At 46.7% G+C, this 20337-nt stretch overlaps 1 long non-coding RNA gene and 1 other non-coding gene across 2 annotated transcripts in view; both read right to left on the reverse strand.

Annotated features, from left to right (window-relative positions):
• Positions 1-5056, reverse strand: part of LOC131481561 (uncharacterized) — a 47869-nt gene extending 42813 nt beyond the window's left edge. Inside the window, exon 1 of the long non-coding RNA XR_009246390.1 lies at positions 4868-5056. This is a non-coding gene — a long non-coding RNA (uncharacterized LOC131481561). The remainder of the gene's footprint in view (positions 1-4867) is intronic.
• Positions 2926-3032, reverse strand: LOC118758021 (U6 spliceosomal RNA). The gene has a single exon (XR_004995488.2). It is a non-coding gene; the product is annotated as a U6 spliceosomal RNA (small nuclear RNA).
• Positions 5057-20337: the final 15281 nt, after the last annotated feature.

Genomic DNA, 20337 nt, shown 5'->3' on the forward strand with positions numbered 1-20337 from the left:
GCGCCAGGAAGCCGCATACTTCACATTTGTTACGCAGATGACAACATCCCAGTTCTGCCCAGTGTGGGCTCAGAGCTGTGCCTCCGCAACCCTCTCTTCACTGAACGTGGAGGGCCAGGCACAGATGCGGGCACCATGGCGTCAAGCTGGGCTCACACCTTCAAACCAGCAGAAGGAACCAAACCTGTTCCCTTATTACACAGACTGCCTTAGAAGAGAGGTTTACTTCACTCACCTTTTGGGAGAGTCACAGTCTAAATGGCACAGCCCCCTCTGCAGGGTCTCTGTTGGCGGCATCTTGCTGGCAGAGTCTCGAGCCCGTGAGCGCAGAGCAGCGCATGGCAAGAAGCGCTGGGAACGGAAGAAAAAGCCCTGGCTGAGCCAGGGAACCAATAGAGGTCAGCTGGGCCTGAAGCAGGCCAGTGCACAACGAACCTTCTCCTTGAGGACCGCCTTTCCAGGGCACGCCCCCCCCCCCCCCATGCTCTGGGGCCCTCCTGCTAGCCAGCTCTAAAACACCACAATTAGATGAAGCTTCCACCCTCTTGGTACTATTAACTTCTGACTCACATATCTGTCCGAGTTTGGAAGCCAAGTCTAGTTTCAGAGAAAGCATGACAGATTCACGGATGACATGGGAATCCAGAGTTTCAGAACTGAGCTCTCAGCCCTGCTGGGGAGTGTGAAACAGTGCCAGGACATGGTTGCCAGGATGAGCGCCCTGTGACCCTGACACCATCTCTTCCCAGCCTCGCTTCTGCCGGCTGGTCTCCAAAGCAAAGCCAGGTCACTTGTGGGGTGTGTGGGGGGGATCGTAGCTGCCCTCAGCTCGTCCTCACTCTTTTCTGTGGGGAGAGGATTTAATTGGGAGCCCGCTGCACCATATTAGCGAGGTTCTCATCAAGTAAACAAGAGGCACCTGCAGCCTGAGGCCACAGGGACAGCAACAGGGGATTCCGGTCTCTTAAATTCTCCGCTGAGCAGAAGAGTCCTTTGGCTGACAGAAATGCGAAGTTTCTCATCTACAGGATGCGAAATAGCAACCTCTGACCGGGGGCAGAGGGGAGAGGGGTGCAGCCCGGGCCTGCAGCTGGCTCCCCTGAGCATACCAGCCAGGCCTGGGCCAGGCTGAAGCCAGGTGCGCACAACTTGATCTGCCTCTCCTACTTGGGTGGCAGAGACCCAAGAATTTGAGCCATCTCCTGCTGCCCCTAGGGTGTGGATTGACAGGCAGCAGGAGTTGGAAGCAGAACCCTCCTCTGTGAGGGATATGCATGAGTCCCAAGCAGCCCCTTAATCTCCGTGTCCCACACCTGCCCCTGGGCTCCATGTTCACCCAGGACTTTCCTGAGCTAGTCTGGGGGATCCCTTAATGTGCTTGGAGCAGGGTGGATCTGGGTAGCAATCACGGCAGCTTCAAAGACTAGGAGGAAATCGGGAGGATCACTGGTTTTGTGTGTGTGTGTGTGTGTGTGTGTGTGTGTTTCAAACGACAGAGAGCAACAGGCTCTGACTTCGGTTTCTTTCACTCTTTGTTTTCTGAGCTCCTAGGTGCCATGAAAAATAAAAAGACCCTTTCTGCATGGTCCATGCCCGCAATGAAGGAATCATGACTGCAACAATATGGCGGAATTCAATATGAGGGGAGGGTTTGGGGAAGGGTTGGGGAAATCCCAGAGCCTATGAAACTGTGTCAATAAAATGAAAAAAATAAAATAAATAAATAAATAAAAAGACCCAAGACCCCTGCCTTGGACCTTCCAGTCTCACTCCAGATTTTAAGCATCCGGTATTGCATCACGCCTGGAACCTGTACACTCTTACACTGTAAGAAAATTGTGCGATATTGGCTAAAGCCATTGAAGAAAAAATTTGTAGCCTTTTCTAACCATGTTCATACAGCCATTCGCCGTCCTTTGACATGCTGTGTGACGTTTAGCCTGGCTGTTGGACCTGGGAAGGAGATGGCTTCTCGCAGGTAGGAGAGGTAGCTGGATCCTGCGCACCTGGTTTCACGTGGCTGGGTCTGCCTGTTAGGGCACTTGCAGGAGTGGATGGAAAAGATCTTTCCCTGCAGTTAAAGTGAGGTTGAACTCATGTGTCCATTAGAAGTTCTGTTTGCTAGGTTTCTACTTTTAAATATGTATAGGTTTAAAAAGTTATAGACAGTTCACCTTGCACCTCATTTCCTGACCCAGCACTCTTGCCCTTAGACTGGGTTGAGTGAGGAGGAGGCAAGGGAGGCGGGCAGCAGTGTGGGAGAGAATTGAAGTCATAGGAGCCGGGCTGTGACTTCCACTCTGTCTTGGGATTTCTCAAGAGCAGAATCTTCATATTAATGTATAGAATCGAGAGAAAGCAGCCAACTATATACCAAAAGGTATATAGTGCTGGTAAACGTTTACTAACTGGCTCTTGGGGGCAGCGAGGGAAGAAAAGTCTGACGTGGATCATTTGCTCTTGGGGGGCTGGGGACGCACAAACGTTCCAGTGACCATCAGGTTTTCAGCCGCGGGTTTCAGACCCCTGAGCATCACACTGGGCGTCTGGGAAGAAAAGCCCTAGGAAGTCCATGGAGCCTGCAGGACCCTGCTCCAGATCACCATCAGAGGGCGCAGTGAGAAGGTTAAAAAGAAAAACCTTCTACTGATGAATAATAAATCATGGCAAGAGCCAAGTCGATGATTCTTTCTAACCTCAAACTTAAGATAATTTTCAGTAGCACCATACTACCTTGAAGGATTCAACAGGTGTCAACTACTGTTTGAAGACATGAGAGGAATCTTAATTTCCAGATAAAGTGGAACAGTAGGAAATCTGAAAGGTGAACATGCGTATTTGGAATACAAGCTGGTGGCTGGAGAGTTCGTTAGAGAAACATGCATCTTTCTTTTTCATAAAAGATGATTGTATTGTTAACTTTAAAAAAATATGGAATGCTTTACAAATTTGCGTGTCATTCATGTGCAGGTCCCATGCTAATCTTTTCTGTATCGTTCTAATTTTAGTATATGTGCTGCTGAAGCGAGCACTGTATTGTTCATCTTATCTGAAAGGTACACACATAGGGCAGGGAGAGTGGAGACAGAGAATGAGAGAGAAAGAGAGAGAGGATGAATCTTTCATCTGCTGGCTCAATTCTCAAAGGCTCGAGAAGGCTAGGGCTGGGCCAAACTGAAACCAGGAGCCCAGAACCTCCTCAGGGTCTGCCACGCGGGGACAGAGATACAGCTCCTTGACCAGAATGTGCATTGACAGGGGGTTGGGCTGGAAGTGGAAGCCTCAGGATTCGAACTAGGCACTCCAATGTGGACTTGCAGGTGGCCCACGCTGCTGACTAGCCGTTGCACCAGAGGCCCAACCTGGAGCCATCCCTCCTGAGACCACTGCTGTGCATTCTTCAGGGATGCCAGTCACCCAGAAGAGGTCCAAGTAAAAGTATAAACGCAGATGTCTCTCTGAGATCCTAATTTCAATTATTTTGCACAGACATAGGAAGTGGAATTGCTGAATCATCAGGTAGTTTAATCTTTTTTTTTTTTTTTTTTTTTTAGGAACTACCATATTGCTCTCCATGGCAACTGCATCATTTTACAGTCCCACCAACAGGACCAAGGATGCAGATTTCTTTACAACGTTCTCACCAACACTTGCAGTATCTATGTAACTGCCATTACTGGTATGGGGTAGAAATAAGCCAATCACAGAGAGACAATCCGTGATTGTACTCATATGTGAAATGTAAAATAGCTTCATGAAATCAGAGAGCACCCTGGTGGGTGCCAGAGGTTGGAGGAAGGGAGAAATGAGGAGTTACAATGAACAGGTGTAATATATGCTAAGCAAGATAAATAACGTCTAGAGGTATCCCATACAACATTGCACCTAAACTCAACAATATAGCACTGTACATTGAAAATGTTAAGAGAGTACATCTTGGGCCTGGTGCCATAGCCTAGCGGCTAAAGTTCTTGCCTTACTTGGGCTGGGATCCCATATGGGCTCCAGTTCTAATCCCAGTGGCCTCGTTTCCCATCCAGCTCTTGGTTTGTGGCCTGGGAAAGCAACTGAGGATGGTCCAAAGCCCTGGGACTCTGCACTCGCTTGGGACACCTGGAAGAAGCTTCTGGCTCCTGTCTTCAGAGTGGCTCAGCTCCAGCATTGCAGCCACTCGGGGAGTGAATCAGCAGACGGAAGATCTTTCCCTCTGTCCCTCCTTCTCTGTATATATCTGACTTTCCAATAAGAAGTGAAAAAGTTGCTGCTCTATTAAAAAAAAAAACAGATTAAAAAAGAGAGTATATCTCACATTGTGTTCTTACTACAACAGAACAAAATGAATAAAGAACTGAATAAAAATCAGTTGGAGCAAATGGCCAACATATCAGAGTCTTGGTTTTCCTGGCAGTGGCAAGAACACCAAGTTGGCCTCATTTTCCTGCGTGGGATCCACTACTGGCCTGCCCTTCATTTGCATGGTCCTGGATCCTCTCCTATTAGGAACAGGTTATCTTTAGCTGAACAAGTTTTGGCGAGGCCAAGGCTCACCGACCTGCAGCAGCCTGCCCAGACACAGGCAATTAGAGATGAGCCCGGGACTGAAAACCACATTTATTCAGCTTGTTGTTACTGAGACTAAATGCCTACAGTAAGTCACTCATGAACATGGTTTCTTTCAGCTTTAAGTTCTGGAGTTTTCCAAGCCAGAACAGGGCAGGCCCTGCCAGTTGGGGCTGTCTGGTGAGGCTGTAGGCCGGTAGCAGTGCAGCCAGTGCAGAGGCAGTAGGCAGAGACTCAAGCTCACATCACCCACTCTCTAGCGAGAGGGTGAGCCACCAGCGACCGCGGGGCCTCTCAGTCAGCTCACCTTTGAAGAGTCGTCATTGCATCAGGTTGTCACCACCAGCTTATGACTTGAGCGTTTCAATGTCTGTAGGAGTTAGAGGCAAATCATGGTCAAACTGCAGCAAAATCTATGCTGGGACTCTCTTCCTCAGCCAGCGTCTTCCTGTTATTCCTAATGCTGGTGATGGAGAAGTAGTACCCAGTGAGAGACACCTGCACTAACAGGCACTGAGACCCAGCCTGTACTCACAACCAACCAACCGTGATTTCATCGGATTCCTTTACAATCCCTCCAAGTGCAGCCCAGTTAGTGTGGTCCCAACTTCATCCTGGCATTTACACATCTCTCTTTTTAACAAACAGAGGTAGTCTTCAGCTGTCATATATACCTCTAAATAATATTTTATAGCTTTATTTGTTAATATTTATTTGTGTGTGTCTGCTTTTATGGCAGATAATATTGGTGTTACTTTATAATAGTGCTATAAAATTTTTGATTCATAATTTTAAGGTAAAAAAATTGGTTGAATTAAAGACAAAAAATCGAAGTATAAGTTCACCAAGTAGTTCTGGAATAACCAAATATATCATATGTGAAATGACGTTAGAACCATTTCTCACACTGTATAAAATGAATTCACAATTAGACCCAGATATGTGAGCTACAAGTACAAAACTTGAAGAAAACATACTAGTATGTTCTGTGACCTTCAGTAGGAATCTAAAGGCAGAGCAACAAAACATAAATAAACTAGACTTTATCCAAAGTAAGAAGTTAGGGCTGCAAAAAACACCATTGAGAAAATGAAAAGACAATCACGGAACATCCGCTGACTGTATCCCTGATGTGGTGCTTCAATCCCAACATGGAAAGCACCTGTACAATTCAATAATGGAGACAGAGTCCAACTAACAAACAGGCAAAGGATGTAAGCTGCCCTCTCTCCAAAGAAGGCATCCAAAAGGCTGATCAGCAAGCACGTGTGTGGATGCTAGAGAGGTCAGCCAGCAGGAGAAACCTGGAAAAGGTAACTGCAGTGACACGCCACTTTATGCTAACTCGGATGGCTAGCATCAGAAAGATGCTAAAGGATGGGCAAAGTTTCAAGGCAACAGGAAGCCTTATTCGCTTGCTGGGGGGAGCGTGGTAAAATGATGTGAATATTTTGGAAAGCAGTTTGGCACTTCCTCACAATGTGATCAGAGAGCTATTACTTAACCTCGTAATTTCCTGGAGAAATCAAGATATTTGTCCACATAACAATTCATACACACTGTGTTTATAGCAACATTATCTGTCAGAACTGCTGAGTAGAATCCTTGCAAATTTCTAACACCTAAAGAACAGATAAATTACATGTGATAAATAAATGGAATGGAATATTATTTGTCAAGAAAGACAATGAGGGACTGATATGTACTGTGGACGAATGAACCTCAACAAATTTGTAAAAGAAATAAATCAGGCAGAAGTGGCAGACAACTTGATGGATAGGTGAAACACATCCACGGCTCTTAGGGCTATGGGATGTGTGTGTTGGAGGGATTAGGAAGGAGAAGAGAGGCTGCTGGGTGGAGACTTGTGTGGGGGATGGACACATCTTAAGATTAGATCATGATGATGGTTGCACAACTCGAATATACTTAAAAGGTTAAATGTGTCAATTACAGTGTAATAGAGCGGTTACACAATGACACAGGAATAGTAAGTGGATGCAGAGACACCTGAAGGGAGTGTGGATGTCTGAAAAGCTGGGGGAATTCCAACCTGGAGTCTGATGTGCAGAGAAGCCCGTGTGCTGCTCTGTAGACAAACTGTCTATGTTTCCTTCTTTGTGTCTGACTCACAGTCACAAGCAAATGAACCCTTGCTTGACCTGGGCTGGTAGCTGCCTTACTCAATCCGATTAAAAATACAACAGCAAAATATAGATTGGCATAAGAGCTGCTGACAGTGCAAAACAAGCCATCTAAAATACACACTGAGCCAATGTCTGGCAGGAAGGAACAAACTGACGGCACAAGGCAGGTTTATGTGCCACCTCATGCCCCGAGTGCTTCCATCCATGAACAAGCAGGTGGGTCTGCTCCTCATTCCACATGGAGACAAAAGCCCTGGGAGCCAGCCACGGGCTGCCATTCTATTTAGTGCCAGTTTGTTTCCGACCAGTCACTGCTCACGCCTTTAACAGATATGTTTTCAAAAGAATGGATTTGACATTTGGGTTCTAGGTGTGAACACTTGCATGTTAAAGAACCCTTAGTAACTAACCTGGCTTTCCCAGCCAGCCAGTCCTCAGACAGTGGTGAGCAGGTGCCATCCACCTCATTGCCATGGTCAGCAGGCTGGGTGACTCTACCTTCCACCAGGAGCAAGATGTGATCCAGGTTGGGCTAATCGGAGATTGGGAATCTGGGGTTAGGATGTAGGGTTTACATCACTTCTTCCCTGGAAGAATTTCTGTTACTTAGTAAGATTGCTATAGATCATGTTAATCATGCATTGCATATTTCTCCATATAAAATGAAGGGCATTTGAAGGTTTCCATCATAGAGAACTTGAAGTATTTGAGGAGATACATTTCCACCGACTTGACATGGCACAAAATACACATGCATTGAAACATCATATATACCCCACACATAGGTGCACCTCACGTGTCAATTACATTGATCAAAATAAGTTAAATTTTATATGAATATTTCATCACAGTTAAGGAAAAAGAGAATGCAAGTTAAACATTGCTGATGGGATTAGATTCCAACAGCACTCCAGGGGATCCAGGGATGCAGCTGAGGGCAGCGGGCTGTTTGCCAGTTACCTGAGACCCAGGGTGGGAGGGAGGAGGGGGCTGGGCCCAAGGGGGGTTGGGTTTCTCTGCCTGTTATACATTTCCCAGCTGTATTCTTCTGTGGCCTTAGAAGAGCAAAGCAGAATGTACTCTCAGACGGTTCAGCAAACCAAACCCAACCAATACGGCAGACCATACCTACCACACAGCAAGCTTGTGTGTTCTCTAAGCTGAAGGAACGTTCTAGCAAAAATTGTTTCTTCCCAGCTATCCCCAGATGTGATGATGACAGCTAGCGTGCAACTGGGCTAACTTTCCTGGGTACAGCCCTGAGGCCTGTGGGAGCTGTGGAGGGTCCCTGGTTTTAGGTTTCTTTGAGCACCTAACGACAGCAGAGAGTGTGCCCTGAATGCTGAGTGATTTCAGCTGGGCAACACGCTGCCTTCCCAAGCAGCCGCCAGGTGAGCGGTGATGCCAACTAGGCCTTCCTAACAGGTGATGCTGGGGGCTTGTGCTGGCGGAGCAGACATGCTGTGGTAGTTAGGACTTTTTTTTTTTTGTCGCATACATCCAACAAATTTGCTTTAGGAAGTTCTCAGAAGTTTTTTCTCATCGCTATACAAATTGTAAAATCCTAAAACTAATGCAAACTGTTTTTATTATTCAGAGCTTGGGAATAATGTTGTCCTTACCTCATTATTGTGATATAATGGAAGTCCTTGAAGAAACGTAGGGTAGTATTAGGTCGCTGGATTCTCTGGCCTCCTGTAGAGAAGTTATTCATTTGTTTTGCTCTGTGGTTCAAGCAGATCTAAAAGAACATGGAGTTTTGGCAGGTGCCAGTTTACCAAAGAACGTCTTCTTAAGAACTGGTGAAAATTTACTAAGGTGTGGAGTTTTAAATTATTAATATACCTTACTGATACCAAACAGCTTTTCAGTCTTTGTTTTTTAAACATCCTCATTTCACGACTGGCTCATTTCTCCAAGGGCCTGGGCTGGTTACCTCCCAGACAGCTTTTCAACTAGACCTCGGGTGCAGCAAGGGGAACTCCTCATTACTTCGTTTCACCTGCTACTCTCACCTTTGACCCATGCTTGGTCCGTTGTGTTTATCTGTTGACAGGATAAGGAACGTCTGAGAACCAGCTGGCCAATGGGAAAACTAACAGATGGTTGATAGCTTACATTTTTGTACTCCTGTCTTACCTCCTCTGCCTTCTTCCATGTGACAGACCCAAATTTGCCTTTTACACAAGAATTGCATGAACAGTGTGCAAACAACTGATTAGTTGTAATTGTGACTTTTGATACAGTATTAGTTTGGGCTGCTGCAACAAAGTACCTTAGACATAGTGGTTTATAAACAGCAGTAGTCCATTATTTGCTTAGTCCTGGAGACTAGAAGTCCCCAGGGTTAAGGTGCCTGTAGAGATGAGTTTTAGGGTAGCCAGTTTCCCTCTTGCTCTATCTTCCTATGTGGGAAGGGAGCTAACTGTCCGTCTTCTCACAAGGGCACTAATCACATTGCTGAAGGTCCCACCTCCATGTCCTGATTGCCTCTCACAGGCCCTATCTGGAAACACTACTGTATAATAGGGGAATTTGGGGGAGCATGGGCATTCGGCTCTATTGCATATACCAAGCTGTGTATATTTTTTTGAGTCTTTCATCCACTCGGTTCCTAAGAGCCATTTCACCTTCCTGAGGATAGATGTGATCCATTGCTCTTCACAGCTGCATAATATTTCATCATGGAAATCCATTGTAATCTGCCAGTCCGCATTCCTGAACTCTCGGGGTTCAGCTTTCACGCTCACTGCCGTGATGAATGTCATGGCAGAGGGCATTTTCATAAGGGACTTTGGTGCATCCAAGCCTGATTTTTCTTCAGTTTATCTCTAAGAATGGAATGCTGGGCCAACTATAGGCTGTGGGAATATTCAACTTTGCAAGACAATGCTGGATTAGTTTTCAAAGCTGTTGTGGCAATTCATGCTTGCATCAGCGATGCGCAAGCTATCTAACTCATCAATTCACTTCTGCACTTTCTATTGTAGGATTTCTTAATCTTTTTGCCAATTAAATGGTTGTAAATTAGGATCTCTAAGTGATCTTGCATTTTTGAATCAGTTATGATGAATTCCATAAATGGAACTGGAAAAGAATTGTCATCCATACAAAAAGTAAATCAGATTTCTATTATACATCAGACATGCAAACCAACTCCAGATGGATTAAGAGCTCAAATATCAAAAGTAAAACTTTACAACTTCTCCAAGAAAATATGGGTGAGTTCCTTTAGATCTTGGGGGTGCTTAAACATTGAACACAAAAAAAGCCCACCATAAACATAAAAGCGTGTATGTAACTGTGTAAGTGTGAATGTAACTGTGCTAAAATTAACAACCTATACTCACCAAAAGTCTTCTTACAGAAGGTAAAAAGATAACGTACAAACCAAGACAAGACATATAATGTTTACCAGTCCATATAAAATATTTTAAAACTCCTAGAAATCAATAAGGAAAGGATATAAAACAATACAGAAAAATGGACAAAGGACAGAAATGGGCATTCCACAGAAGACACACTAAAAACCAGCACAAAGATGGTGAGACAATCGCCTTAATTTTAAAATGCATCTTTGAGGGTAAATTAAGATAATTTAAAAACATAGTGACTATGGTCTTATTACTGCAGGTTCGGAGAAAACTAACACCTTAAAAAAGGCAAAATGAAAGCTTAAACATCCAACATCTTAGGAAAGTGGGATACTTCCTACGTATTTTAAGTTTACTCTCAGACTGTGTTTATCCCTGGCATGCTACCTGCTGTTGGCCTTCAGCAATGGTGAATTAATTGACTCACTGTGCCTGATACTCGATAAGCCTCACTTCGATTCCCCTCAGACTTGGAACAGATGGGCACATACTTTTAAGACATTCAATATTACAGAACATGATCTCTCTCTGAACTCTGCGGCCTGTTGGCTATAAGAATAAAGCATGTGCTTGAAGGAAAAAATCAGATTTAATCTAAAAGGCATGGTATAGCTGTGCAGAGCCCTGGCCCTCGTGGTCGAGAGCAAAGTGCTGGGCATTGCCAGGGAACGTTAGAGCAGAAAAGAGGGTGGGAAACTCTGCAGGCCATTGTATCTCCTGATCCCAGAGTCAGTTGGATATGCTTTTGTAAAACAGCACCACATTGTAAGGAGATCTTAGAGGATGCTGGTTTAATAGAGGGGAGATTTCAGAAGAGTTACTTCTTCTGTATCATATTACTAAAATGTGAACTCATAATATTTTATGTATTATACTCAGGAAAGCAGAGTAACGTGTGAGTATTTCTGAATATTGGTTAACAGGAGACTAGCTAAATGAAACTGTGAATCAGATAACACTGCCTTCTGTCTTCTGGAGGAAGCTAGACCATAATTTGGTATATAACCTTTGCGGAAATATTATGAAATTGTGCACTGAAAGTCTTAGAATTTTACATTGTATTTGACCAAGCAATCTACCATCTCAGCAGTTACGAGGAAACAGTTCTGGAGGAGCCTAGAGTTTTGGCTCCTAGAATGGTCGTAATAAGAAACAGCAGAAGGTGAAGCAATAAACAGGAATTTTAAAAAAATCCATCTAACATTTTTTAACCTTTTAAACATACAGTTTACCCACAGGTCTACTAAAATGACAAGAAGCAATACCTGAACACATGAAGATTGGTCATGTAACGTTTATAAACATTACATAAGGTATGATCCTGTTTGCCTGATATATATATACAACCTCATGCCTTAGGAAAGCAGTGTGAAGGGCCCAGCATGATAGCCTAGCTGCTAAAATCCTCACCTTGCACAGGCCAGAATCCTATATGTGTGCTGGTTCTAATCCCTACAGCCCCACTTCCCATCCAGCTCCCTGCTTATGGCCTGGGAAAGCAGTCAAGGACGGCCCAAAGCCTTGGGACCTTGCACTCGCATGGGATCCCTGGAGGAAGCTCTTAGCTTCTGGTTTTGGATTGGCCCAGTATTGGCTGTTCAGGTAACTTGGGGAGTGAACCAGCAGATGGAAGACCTTTCTGTCTCTCCTTCTCTGTAAATCTGACTTTGCGATAAAAATAAATCTTTTTTAAAAAAAGATTTACTTTTTTTTTTTTAAGTAAAGATATACTTACAGAGAGAAGGAGAGTCAGAAAGATCTTCCATCTTTTGATTCACTCCCCAAATGGTGCGATGTTTGGAACTCAGGTGATCCAAAACCAGTAGCCAACAGCTTCTTCTGGGTCTCCCACGTGGTGCAGGGTCCCAAGGCTTTAGGCCATCCTCCATTGCTTTCCCATGCTATAAGCAGGGAGCTGGGTGGGAAGTTAAGCAGCTGGGACACAAACCGGCACCCATACAGGATGCTGGCACTTGCAATCAGATGATTAGCCAATTGAACCATTGTGCTGGCCACAGATTTTAAAAGAACAATATAAGCCAACATATGCTTCAAGAGAGAGGCAGACTCCTACATAAAAGAGTACTTCAAAAGTCCAAGGAAAATGGAATTGAAGGGCCCGGTGCAGTGGCTCAGTGGCTAAATCCTTGCCTTGAATGTGCCAGGATACCATATGGGCACTAGTTTGTGTCCTGGCTGCTCCACTTCCCATCCAGCTCCCTGCTTGTGCACCTGGGAAAGCAGTCAAGGATGGCCCAAGGCCTTGGGGCCCTAAACCTGTGTGGAAGATCCAGAGGAGGTTCCTGGCACTGGGCTTCATATTGGCTCGCAGGGAGTGAACCTGCAGATGGAAGAACTTTTCTCTCTGTCTCTGCTTCTCTCTTGTAAATCTGCCTTTCCAATAAAAATAAGTAAATCTTAAAAAAAGAAGAAAATAGAATTGAAAACAAGTTTAATCTGTTGAAAAAATGTTGAAATCTGTCTTTTTTACATAGAACACATTTTGTATGAACTTTTGGAAGAACTTGTATTAATAAATATAAAATCTGCTTTACATTTATATATATATTTTTTCTCTGTTAAGTATCACAGTGAACTCAGATGCTCAAGAGACTCATCTGTTCAATTAAGATCATTTATACTCACAGTTCTCAAAGTAGGAGCCAGCTGGCCACCCTCCCCCCGAAACACATTAGACATGCAGTGTCTGGGGCCCCTTGCACACCCACGGAGTCAGAAACTCCTGGGGAGGGCCCAGCCAAGTGTGTTCTGACACATCAGGGGTTTCTGAGGTGTCCTCAAGTCTGAGAACTGCTCCATTATGCAACACAAGAGGGTGTGCAGACTCCAAGTTGCTATCATGCAGCCACTCTGAGTTGCTCTACTCCAGATGTTTTCCCAAAGCACCTTTGCCCACTGGAGACAAGATGTTCGGCAAGCCCCTCAGTCAGCTGCTCTTTGTGGTGGAGTCTGTTCCCTACTCGGTGAAGTTCAAAAATAAAATCTTGGAGCTAGTGATGCTCGCAGGTGCTGGGGCCGACCCAACGCACAGCTGCTGCTGTTGGGCCCCATTGCATTGAGAGCTTGAAGGTTCTGTGCGCACATAGATGTTTCTCACCATGTAACATGTTATTGGATCCAACTTTTCCTCATCTCTTTCTCTCTCTTTGTAACTCCGCCTTTGTAATAAGTAAATAAATGAATCTTTAAAAACAGTCCAGTGTGATGGGATAATATGAGATGGGACGCCCACTGTCCAGAGAACCCACGTTACCTGCTTCAGGTCTGCAGTCATGGCCCCCACCTCCAACTCCAAACCAAAGCAGATGTTCCTCTGTTACAAATTCTGGCAGCTGGGGATGGGGGCAGCAGAGGTGGTGGTGCGGGAGGGCAGACTCAAATGAGCATTTGGCCCATTCTGAAGACTTAGATCTTCCTGTAACAGTGGGAATACGCTCTTGAATGAGTAGCTTGTTAGTTTTATTGTAGTGTGATAGCAGGGAGCTAGGAATTGGACCAAAGTGGTCCTTACCTGAGAAGGTTTAACTAATACTACTTATAAAATAGGCACATAGTTAGCCATGCTCATTGATCCAAGGCAGAAATTTGTATTTGTGTCCTGCAGAGCTTGCCAAAGGCCATCTCCACATGCTGGAGTGCCAGGGTGTCATGGGTGTGTCCGTGTGCAAAGATAGAGGGGCTGCCTATCCTCAGAAGAGGGGCTACACCCCGACTCGCTCCCCTGCCCCAAAATGACTTTCCGGGTGATCTTTGGCAACACAATTACGCTGTGTCTCAGCTTCTTGGTTTACTAGAGTTGGCAAACACTTGTTCTTCCTAACTCACTAACAGGGTAGAGCTACACGTGTGAAGCAAATTTGTACTTTGGGAAGGTGACATTAACATGTCACAGTGTGGATGTTTTTATTTGCTAATGCATTTGTAGGCAAGTTTGTCAATGTAGACGTTTGACATCTGTGGCAGAAGGCTGTCCTGTTTAAGCGTCTCCAAGTTAAAGGCATCAGGCTCTTCTCATCTCACTGCAGTAGCTGCAGGTTCAGAAAGGTTCAAGGCAAGCACGCAGCTGGTTCAAGGGCACGGTCAGCGCTGGAATCCTGCGCTGCCAGGCTCTGCCCACTGAATGCTCCCACTGCATGTTCAGGGTTGCTGTGGCTGATTAGAGGAATAAGTGTGCTAGTTACTCATTCATTCAATCAACACAGGCAAGTTAACCACTTATCTCGTGCCTGGCCCCAGTGTATAAACACCCTGCTGACGCGAGTTACAACCTGCAAGAGGGCTAACTGCTTTCTAGCTTTTGAAATGCGTTTCTTCTCCTGTGATAACAGCAGGCCCCACGGAGATGGCAAGGCAAGGTTAAGGCCACAGTCTCTGGCTTCCACAGGGTTCTGTCTGTAGCTAAGACTCTGGCATCCCTCAACCATGCACTAATGGCTCTACTGGTTTGTGCACGGACTGTGGGTCTGGTGGGCATGGAGAGCATTGCTGAAGGGGCTGGGAAAGCAGAGGTGATGTAGTATGGGGAGCAGCCTTTTGGGAACGCCTCCTTTTTGCTTTCATGTCCCAGAGGGTGGCAGTAGAAAGTTGAGAAATACATTTTGATTGAAAATCATATGAGGGTCCGGCATGGTAGCCTAGTGGCTAAAGTCTTCACCTTGCATGCACCAGCATACACCAATATAGTTGCAAGTTCGTATCCTGGCTGCTCCACTTCCCTTCCAGCTCCCTGCTTGTGGCCTGGGAAAGCAGTGGAGGATGGCCCAAAGCCTTGGGACCCTGCACCCAGGTGGGAGACCCAGAAGCGGCTCCTGGCTCCTGGCTTTGGATCAGATCAGCTCTGGCTGTTGCAGCCACTTGGAAGATGGAAGATCTTCTTCTCTGTATCCCTGTGTCAATCTGCCTTTCCAATAAAAATAAATAAATCTTTAAAAACATAAATGAATCTTAAAAAAGAGAAAATCTCATGAAAGGCCCTTGCTGTTTTAACAGTGAAGAAGTAGATCTCGCAGCTACCTTATGATCCCGGCTTTCTACTCCTAGCGGTTTCCCCAGGAGAAACAGCACCATCTGTACATCATTGGCTATCAGCTTCCTTTAATTCATCCCCACAGACAGGTGAGCAGGTAAATACACTAGGATCTAGCTGTAAGGTAAACTGTGATGAGAAAACACGGAACAACCGATACACATGGCAGGATGGATAAATCTCAAACTAATCTTAGGAGTGCACACTGCATAATTTAACTTACAGAAAATCCTAGAACATGCAAACTGATGAGGTAATAGAAAGGATGCCAGCTGTTGCCTGGGAATGGGGAGGGGACTGGAAGGCATGGAGGAAGATGAGAGTCGGCAGGAGGATCTCCCTGGAGGGGGGCTGGACACACTGTCTCCTGATCTGCTGTCAAAATGAATCAAGTTGTGCACTTCAAACCGGTGCAGCTTGGTGCATGTCAGTTACAGTGGGAGAAACCTATGAAAAAGTCACTCAGAAGTGTTCTTTCCTGAGGGTTCCGTGGTGTCCTCTGCCACGTGGAGGAAGAGGGAGTCCAGGAGGTGGCGGGCGAGCGGGTCGCGGAAGGGAGTCAGACAGATGCGGAGTAGTGCGCAGGCTCCGCCCATTAGCTGGGCCAGATCATGGGGAGGCTTGGCTCTTTGAATTGCAGTTTCCTCCTGCGGTAGGAGACTCGAATACTGACTTTATCATGTGTCAAGAAGACAAAAAGGAAGACAGAGTTCTGCGCCTGAGTCGGAAGCCAGGGCGGCTCTTCCTTCATATAAATTTGGTACAGGAACATGGGGCACGGGGCGTGCATCCTCAGGGTTTGCGTGCTGACAGCCTCATGGGGCTTCAGGGGAATGACACAAACCTCTTCCCTCCCTGTCCCTACACGGGCCCAGCTCCCCACCTGGGACTGCTCCATCAGACCTCACAGTGACTGACACCTGTCACCTACTAGGATTCCTACCACAACACCACAACACCCTGTGGGCTCCTCCTGGCCTCATCCTCTCACAGCTTGAGCAAATTCAGGTTCAGTCCCAGTGACTCCCAAGCCAGATCTCCACACCCTGTCCTGCCCAGCTCCCTATCCTGCTGGTGCCCTGGGTCCATAAGTTCCCCCATCTCAGGGCCCCACAGCAGTCTTAAGTCTTGCTCCTGCTACACCTGCCAGCTTCCCACCCCTACAGGGGTCCCAGCATCTCCCAGTAGCCCTGGCTCACACACAGATGTGTCAAGTAGCAAATTATGTCCCTGCCAAAGGAAAACCGGTTGTGACATCTCGGTACATCAGCACTCCATAAGTTCACACCACCTGGTAAAGTTTAAGTTAGTATTATGAATGCCTCATAAAATCATCCAGCAGGAACTTTAAACACATATAAGAACTCATGGTATATTTTTATAATTTCTAAAATACTAGAAAATAGATGTTAAAAAAAACAGATGCAAACTTAAACTAGCTATAGTTTCTAAAGCTTGTCAAGTTTGGAAAACACATCAGCAACCCTAATTGCAAAACCAGCTGGGAGTATTGTATTTATTTCAGGAGTCCATGGGCCTACCTGAGTATTACTAAGTATGAAGGAGTCTGAGATTAGGCAACATCAGGCTGTCTGTAGACCAATACGAGCCACACCAACTCCTAAGTGGATGCAAGAGATATGAAGAGAGGCCAGCATTGTGGTGCAGTGGATTAAGCCACTGTCTGTAATACTAGCAACCCATTCAAGCACCAGTTATGATCCATGCTAATTTGGTTCCAATCCAGCTTCCTGCTAATGAGCCTGTGAAAGCAGTGAAAGATGACCCAGTGCTTGGACTCTGGCCACCCACCTGGGAGGTACCAGCATGGAGCTTCTGGCTCCTAGCATCAGCCTAGCTCAGGCCTGTTCATTGTGGCCATTGGGGAGTGGAAGACCTCTGTGTGTGGCTGTAACTCTCAAACAACAACAAACAATTCTTCTAAAATTTGAGGACAAAATTCATATCTTGACATACAGATGTTTAGAAGCTTAAACATGCTGTCACCCGGAGTGGGAATGAGATGGCTTGCAGAGTGTGGGAGTAAGAGGACAGGCAGGTGGGACAAGGTTCAAGGGCAGCAGGGCCTGCAGTCACCCCTCTGGGTGACACTCCTTAAGATAAAAGGCTGACTTACAAGCTCGTGATGTTGTGATTGCCCTCATCAAATCAAAAGCCACATCAAATCTCTTTCTGGGAGGAGATCTGTGTGTGACCCCATGACCCTCTGGGACCTAGCTGTGTGACAGTTATTTCAGAGTCAGCAGGAGGGGAAGGCATTTCTCCTTGCCTCTCACTGAGTAGCAGTCATGTTAGCAGTGAGAGACCCCGTGCCACCCATCAAAATGGGCACCAGTTTCAAACTTGGCTGCTCCACTTCCAATCCAGCTCCCTGCTACTGCTCCCTGGGAAAGCAGCAGAGGATGGTCCAAGTCCTTGGGCCCCTGACTCCACATGGGAAACCTGGAAGAAGCTTTTGGCTTCTGGCTTTGGATCAGCTCAGCTCTAGTCTTTGCAACCATTTGGGGAGCAAGCCAGCAGGTGGAAGAGTTCTCTCTCTCTCTCTCTGTCTCTCCTTTTTCTGTGTATCTTTCAAATAAAAAAAAACCTTTAACAAAAGAAATGATAAACTTTTTAATGGACCCATTTAGTATAGTTTAGTAGGAAAACAGGAACTGGGAGCCAGCCTACCAAATTTATGGTCATGGTTGTCTTTGGGATAGAAGGGGTTAGGACTGGGAAGTCAGACCATAGGACATTTAAATTTATTTGTATTGTCCTAGTGATTTCATTAAGGGATGGTTGAGCCTACAAGAAAGTGGTCACTTTAATTACTTATTAGGGAAGTGTATATTAAAGCCAAACAATGAAGAGGAGGAGGAAGAAGAAGGGTGTGAGGAGGACTGTCAGGAGAACGGCTGAAATGAACAAATCGAATCGCATCACGTGTTCACACAGATATGGAGAGGCTGCACCTCAAACTCTCATATTCATTGTAAAACTGAAAGTGTCTTTGAAAACGGAACATATGCCCATCTTGTGATGCTGAAATTCCATTTCTGGGTACAAACTCAAGAAAAATGATGATGTCAACTAAAGAAATCCATAAAGAGGCTTTCTGTTTGCCAATGACCCAACATAATCACAAAAATTTTGTTACTGTACACCTAAAAGTAATATATCAAAGATTCTTAACCATGTACACAAGGAGACAGGTACAAGAAAAGTCACAAACAATGAACAACTCAAAGGTTCACCTGCTGCGGTGACGTGGGAGAACCCACGGTATTATGTGAAGCCAGGAAGGCAGCAACGAGAGAACACAGGTGCTATGATTTTGTTTAATGAATTCTAGAGGAGGAGAAAGTAATTCTTGGTGACAGAATCCAGAAGAGCAGTTGTTAACAAGTGCTATTGATCAGAAAATGGCGTAGGGGCTCTGCTAGCAAGATGATAACACGCTTCATGCGGATGGTAATCAGATGTAAACATGGGGACATAAAAACTTTGCCAAACTAAATAGTCAAGGTTTCTATACTTCATTTAACATAGTGTTATTATCGAATCCTCTAATAAAACACATTCACAATGAGGAGAGAGTGAGGGCAGTAGTCCTCTGTAATTAAAGTGGCACCATACCAGAGGAGAGAGCACCTGAACTTGGGTCCTCTCGCCCAGCAGGTTCCCCTACAGTGGAAGTGTGGTTGACAAGAGTCAAACAACCTTCCAGTGTTGGGTGCTAGAAAGTGGAGCTATTTCTAGACGCATTGGCAGATGAGCTTGACTCTAGCCGAGAGGAACCTGGAACCATCAGAACAGAACCGGGCCGGGGTGTCTACCTCCCTGCACCCTGGCCTCAGCTCCCAGACTGACTACTGCCTCATTGGCCATAGCGCATCACCAGAAGGTATCAGGGGCAAGCAGAAGGGAAGGAGGGGAAGAGGAGACACGGCAAAGGCTGAGGGAAATGGGGAGATGGGCAACAGACTGGCAGGTGCAGTGCCTGGCCCTGTTGCTTCAAGGGCCAGGGTTAGCTGCCTTCCACCTTCTCTCAGTTGTTTGGCTCCCCCACCCTAATAAGCACTAAACGGTACAAGCAGGGCGTGGTGGAGCCCAAAGTGGCTCAGAAACCAGACAGACCTGCTGTTCTGTACCCCACGCAACTGGTAAACTCCTGGACCGATGAGTACCTTGGATGTTCTCACTGGCAAAACAGGGGACAGTAGACCTTGCTCTCCCAGCTGCGCTGGGTGCAGGGACCAGAAACCAGCGCCTGTCTGGGTCCTCCATAACTCTCCGAGGCCAGCCTGGGGTTAGGAGCGATCCGAGACCCTCGCAGGGCTCGCTAACGGCGCCTGGATGCTGGCCACATGTCGCTGGAGACGTTTGCTAGTGCAAACTGGGTACCGAATGGCTCCTCACGTTCACCCCAATGACCATCTGGGCCAAGTGGCAGCTAGGTTGGGCCACGTGACACCTAGGACGCTTGCCATGGTGTGTCGGCATGGACACTGCCCACGCCGGGCTGCAGTGGCGTCTATGCAGTCACTTCCTCACTGCACATGCACAAACCTCTCCTGAATGAAGTAGGGGCTGGCCTGAACCCCTGCACTCTGGGACGGGAACAGTGGCTCATCCCTGTCCCCTCTAGTGTCCCATGGGCCCCATAGCCTCTTAAGTCCATAGTGGAATCGGATGGGAAGTGGGGTGGTATGGCGGTTGGGGACCCGAACTCCGCTCCAGCTGTCCCACGCAGGCTGTCAGTTCCCCACTTCCCCCACCCCGACTTCCCCTTAGCAAGCCCTGGTTTGGGGACAGGTGGGCTGCATTTCTTTCCACCCACACTTTGACTGACTGGGGAAACTGAAGCTCAAGGAGGGTCGGAGCTGCTTCCAGGAGCCGCGTGGCTTCCCTGGTGGCAGGTTCAACTCCCTCATCTGTGAAATGGGCTTGATTGCAGGTCGCCCGGCGGGAAGCGGCACAGCCTTTGGGGCTTTGGTGACGCCAAAGCCACTTCCGCGGGATGGGTAGTCAGGGCGCAAGGGGCCAGCGGCGGGTAAATATTTGGGGCAGTCACCGGGGCTGCCAGGCCCCGCGGTTACCCGACGGGCGCGTGGCGGGGCGGAGCCCGGGGTCCGGGGGCGTCCCCGAGGGCGGCGGGGACAGACCCGCGGCCCCGCCCCGCCCGTGGCTATAAGAGGGCGGCGCC

The sequence above is a fragment of the Ochotona princeps genome, chromosome 12 (assembly GCF_030435755.1).
Source record: "Ochotona princeps isolate mOchPri1 chromosome 12, mOchPri1.hap1, whole genome shotgun sequence".
Lineage (NCBI taxonomy): Eukaryota > Metazoa > Chordata > Mammalia > Lagomorpha > Ochotonidae > Ochotona > Ochotona princeps.